This window comes from Taudactylus pleione, unplaced genomic scaffold (assembly GCF_031769625.1).
Source record: "Taudactylus pleione unplaced genomic scaffold, aTauple2 ptg000584l, whole genome shotgun sequence".
Taxonomy (NCBI): domain Eukaryota; kingdom Metazoa; phylum Chordata; class Amphibia; order Anura; family Myobatrachidae; genus Taudactylus; species Taudactylus pleione.
In genome coordinates, this window is record NW_028284986.1 from 399,297 (window position 1) to 404,264 (window position 4,968).

Genomic DNA, 4,968 nt, shown 5'->3' on the forward strand with positions numbered 1-4,968 from the left:
ATTTGTCATTTATTTCACTAATTAAATGGTACTGTTATTTAGGTCAGCATTCGGTGGTGGGTTATCCTGTGATGTCACAGCTTAGGTCAGAGGATCTCACTGTTGGGATAGAGTTGTCCTGTGGGGCCACAGCTTAGGTCAGAGGATATCGCTGTCAGTGGTGGGTTATCCTGTGATGTCACAGCTTAGGTCAGCGGATATTACTGCCTGTAGTAGGTTATCCTGTGATGTCACAGCTTAGGTCAGCGGATATTACTGCCTGTAGTAGGTTATCCTGTGATGTCACAGCTTAGGTCAGCGGATATTACTGCCTGTAGTAGGTTATCCTGTGATGTCACAGCTTAGGTCAGCGGATATTACTGCCTGTAGTGGTTTATATCCTGTGATGCCACAACTTAGGTCAGCGGATCTCACTGTTGGAAGTAGGTTATCCTGTGATGCCACAGGCCACAGCATCACAACAAAACACTAAGGGGTCTATTTACTAAGCTGTGTTAGGAGATAAAGTGAACAGTGATAAGGTACCAGCCAATCAGCTCCTAACTGCCATTTTTCAAACACAGCCTGTGACATGGCAGTTAGGAGCTGATTGGCTGGTACCTTAACACCATTCACTTTATCGCCTAACACAGCTTAGTAAATAGACCCCTAAGTATAACAGAACATGTATTTGCCATCTACAGCCATGGCCAAAAGTTTTCAGAATGACACAAGTATTGGTTTTCACAAAGTTTGCTGCTTCTGTGTGTTTAGACCTTTTTGTCAGATGTTACTATGGTATACTGAGGTATAACTACAGCATTTCATAAGTGTCAAAGGCTTTTATTGACAATTACATTAAGTTTATGCAAAGAGTCAATATTTGCAGTGTTGACCCTTCTTTTTCAAGACCCCTGCAATTCGCCCTGGTATGCTGTCAATCCACTTCTGGGCCATATACTGACTACTGATGGCCGCCCATTCTTGCCTTATCAATGCTTGGTGTATGTCAGAATTTGTGGGTTTTTTGTTTGTCCACCCACCTCTTGATGATTGACCACAAGTTCTCAATGGGATTAAGGTCTGGGGAGTTTCCTATCCATGGACCCAAAATTTGGATGTTTTGTTCCCCGAGTCACTTAGTTATCACTTTTGCCTTATAGCAAGGTGCTCCATCATGCTGGAAAAGGCATTGTTCATCACCAAACTGTTCTTGGATGGTTGGGAGAAGTTGCTCTTGGAGGATATTTTCTTTATTCATGGCTGTGTTCTTAGGCAAAATTGTGAGTGAGCCCACTCCCTTGGCTGAGAAGCAACCCCATACATGAATGGTCTCAGGATGCTTTACTGTTGGCATGACACAGGACAAAGACTTTTGGAGGATGGCCTGGTGTTGAGAAGGGCAGCAAAGAAGCCATTTCTTTCCAGGAAAAACATCAGAGACAGACTGATATTCTGCAAAAGGTACAGGGATTGGACTGCTGAGGTTATTTTCTCTGATGAATCACCTTTCAGATTGTTTGGGGCATCTGGAAAACCCTTGTCCGGAGAAGGAAAAGTGAGAGCTATTATCAGTCCTGTGTCATGCCAACAGTAAAGCAATGTTATTGGATGAGTTTTCCAGCTGCAGTTTGTGATGTGTATGTATATAGTGAGGATTTGTTGCACGGGACAGATGTATTTATATACACCTTAATACCAGGGCCATATTAATCCAAAGATTTCGGGCCTTGAAGGTGGTCATCAGGGTTTGGGGGGGCCAGTAGGCTGCAGCGTCCCTCCTGGTGTGTGCAATCTGTATCTTCTATCCAGCTGGCTCCGTCCCTATGCTGGGGGTCTCCTTGCTCTGCACTTGATGGTGACTCTCTAGTGGGCAGCTGGAATCCCCACAAGTCCTGCGGAATCTCCTGTCCCTGTGTGTGTGTTGAGATCTGGAGGAGCGAGAACCTCCTTCAGGGAGCGGTGGTGACCGCAGTTGTGATGGTGGCAGCCACGTGTCCTCTCATGGAGGTGTAACAACTCTGACTTGGTCCCCTTCCACCATTGTCTCAAAACAAAGCTCAGCTGACTACAAGTGTGCCTTTACACCTCTTCCCTGCAGGGCCTCTAAGGCTTCAGCCTTATGAATACTACAGCCCTGTCTAATACCAATAATTTGTATGTCAAATAAGTTTTATTTTTTCTCTTTGTTTCTAAATGATCAAATACAGATGTATCCTTTTATACACTGTTGCTCATGTCGCAGCAAATAGCCCCCCTCAGCGCACCAGGATCCGGGCGTCTTGTCCGTGCCGAGTGGCTGTCTTGCTTAAAATGTTTTTTTTCTTGGCACAAATTAAACAACTTGGAGGAAGAAAACTACATTGCTAGAGATTAATGTGACTTGCGTCATTTGAACGTGCGCAACCAAGTCTGAATCACGCTAAGTTCTGACTGCGACTCTAGCCCACACTGACTGGTGGTAAGATGCTTCTATGATGCCAGTAAGATGTAAAATATGGTACACTAGTCCTCTGAGTGTCTAAGTAGTGCCGTATGGTGTATAGACGCTAGCCGCTAGGGGGTATATTTACTAAAGTGCAGGGTTTTTTGAAGTGAAGATGTTGCCTGTAGCAACCAATCAGATTCTACTTAACATTTATCTAGCACCTTCTAGAACAGAGTGTGTGCTCTGTACAGGTCTCTCTCCCCCCTGCACTGTCAGTAGCCAGGACAGGTCACACAGCAGCCAGGATATCACACCACTTACTACACACTAATACTCAGGGGTTAGAGCAGGAGACTGGTGTGTGCTCTGTACAGGTCTCTCTCCTCCCTGCACTGTGTCAGTAGCCAGGACAGGTCACACAGCAGCCGGGATATCACACCACTTACTACACACTAATACTCAGGGGTTAGAGCAGGAGACTGGTGTGTGCTCTGTACAGGTCTCTCCTCCCTGCACTGTGTCAGTAGCCAGGACTGGTCACACAGCAGCCGGGATCTCACACCACTTACTACACACTAATACTCAGGGGTTAGAGCAGGAGACTGGTGTGTGCTCTGTACAGGTCTCTCTCCTCCCTGCACTGTGTCAGTAGCCAGGACTGGTCACACAGCAGCCGGGATATCACACCACTTACTACACACTAATGCTCAGGGGTTAGAGCAGGAGACTGGTGTGTGCTCTGTACAGGTCTCTCTCCTCCCTGCACTGTGTCAGTAGCCAGGACTGGTCACACAGCAGCCAGGATCTCACACCACTTACTACACACTAATACTCAGGGTTAGAGCAGGAGACTGGTGTGTTCTCTGTACAGGTCTCTCTCCTCCCTGCACTGTGTCAGTAGCCAGGACAGGTCACACAGCAGCCAGGATATCACACCACTTACTACACACTAATACTCAGGGGTTAGAGCAGGAGACTGGTGTGTGCTCTGTACAGGTCTCTCTCCTCCCTGCACTGTGTCAGTAGCCAGGACAGGTCACACAGCAGCCGGGATATCACACCACTTACTACACACTAATACTCAGGGGTTAGAGCAGGAGACTGGTGTGTGCTCTGTACAGGTCTCTCCTCCCTGCACTGTGTCAGTAGCCAGGACTGGTCACACAGCAGCCAGGATCTCACACCACTTACTACACACTAATACTCAGGGGTTAGAGCAGGAGACTGGTGTGTGCTCTGTACAGGTCTCTCTCCTCCCTGCACTGTGTCAGTAGCCAGGACAGGTCACATTTCTCAAACAAAACCATATAACCTCTTAGAAAGTAAATATCTATGTTGAGTGCATGTTATGTTTTGCATGGAAAAGATCCATTATTTTCAAAAGCTACACATCAAGTTTACTCTAAAAAAATAACAGAAATTTTGGTTGCTTTGTGCAGAATTCTCAAATACAGATCACTGCTGGTCACTAACTACAGGTAACTGTTATATGCTGCCACACTGCCCTCTAGCTGTGACCATTAGGAATTGATAGTCACAAATTTAAAACTTTTTTACCCAAATTAAAGAAAAAATCTGCATTAAAGGTCATTAAGAATGTATTTTTCTGTCAAATTAACAAAGCACAGTGTGAAAGCACAGATAACCCATTAATAGAATGATTCATACACATACTGTACAGAATTATTCAAACTAGCTATGTGGAATGTGTACCAGTGCGAGTAGGTTGGGGAGCAGGGAGGGCGTACCAGTGCGAGTAGGGTGGGGGAGCAGGGAGGGCGTGAAGGTGTACCAGTGCGCATAGGGTGGGTGGGGGAGCAGGGAGGGCGTACCAGTGTGAGTAGGGTGGGCGTGAGGGTGTACCAGTGCGAGTAGGGTGGGTGGGGGAGCAGGGTGGGTGTGAGGGTGTACCAGGGCGAGTAGGATTTGGAACAGGTTAGGCGTGAGTGTGTACCAGTGCGAGTAGAGTGTGTGAGGGAGCATGGTAAGCGTGAGGGTGTACCAGTGCAGGTAGGGTAGGCGTGAGGATGTACCAGTGCGAATAGGGGGGGTGGGGGAGCAGGGTAGGCGTGAGGGTGTACCAGTGCGCGTAGGGTGGGTGGGGGAGCAGGGAGGGCGTGAGGGTGTACCAGTGTGAGTAGGGTGGGCGTGAGGGTGTACCAGGGCGAGTAGGGTGGGTGGGGGAGCAAGGAATGCGTGAGGGTGTACCAGTGCGAGTAGGGTGGGTGGGGGAGCAGGGTGGGCGTGAGGGTGTACCAGTGCGAGTAGGGTGGGTGGGGGAGCAGGGTAGGCGTGAGGGTGTACCAGTGCGAGTAGGGTGGGTGGGGGAGCAGGGTGGGCGTGAGGGTGTAACAGTGCGAGTAGGGTGGGTGGGGGAGCAGGGTAGGCGTGAGGGTGTACCAGTGCGAGTAGGGTGGGTGGGGGAGCAGGGTGGGCGTGAGGGTGTAACAGTGCGAGTAGGGAGGGTGGGGGAGCAGGGTGGGCGTGAGGGTGTAACAGTGCGAGTAGGGTGGGTGGGGGAGCAGGGTAGGCGTGAGGGTGTACCAGTGCAAGTAGGGTGG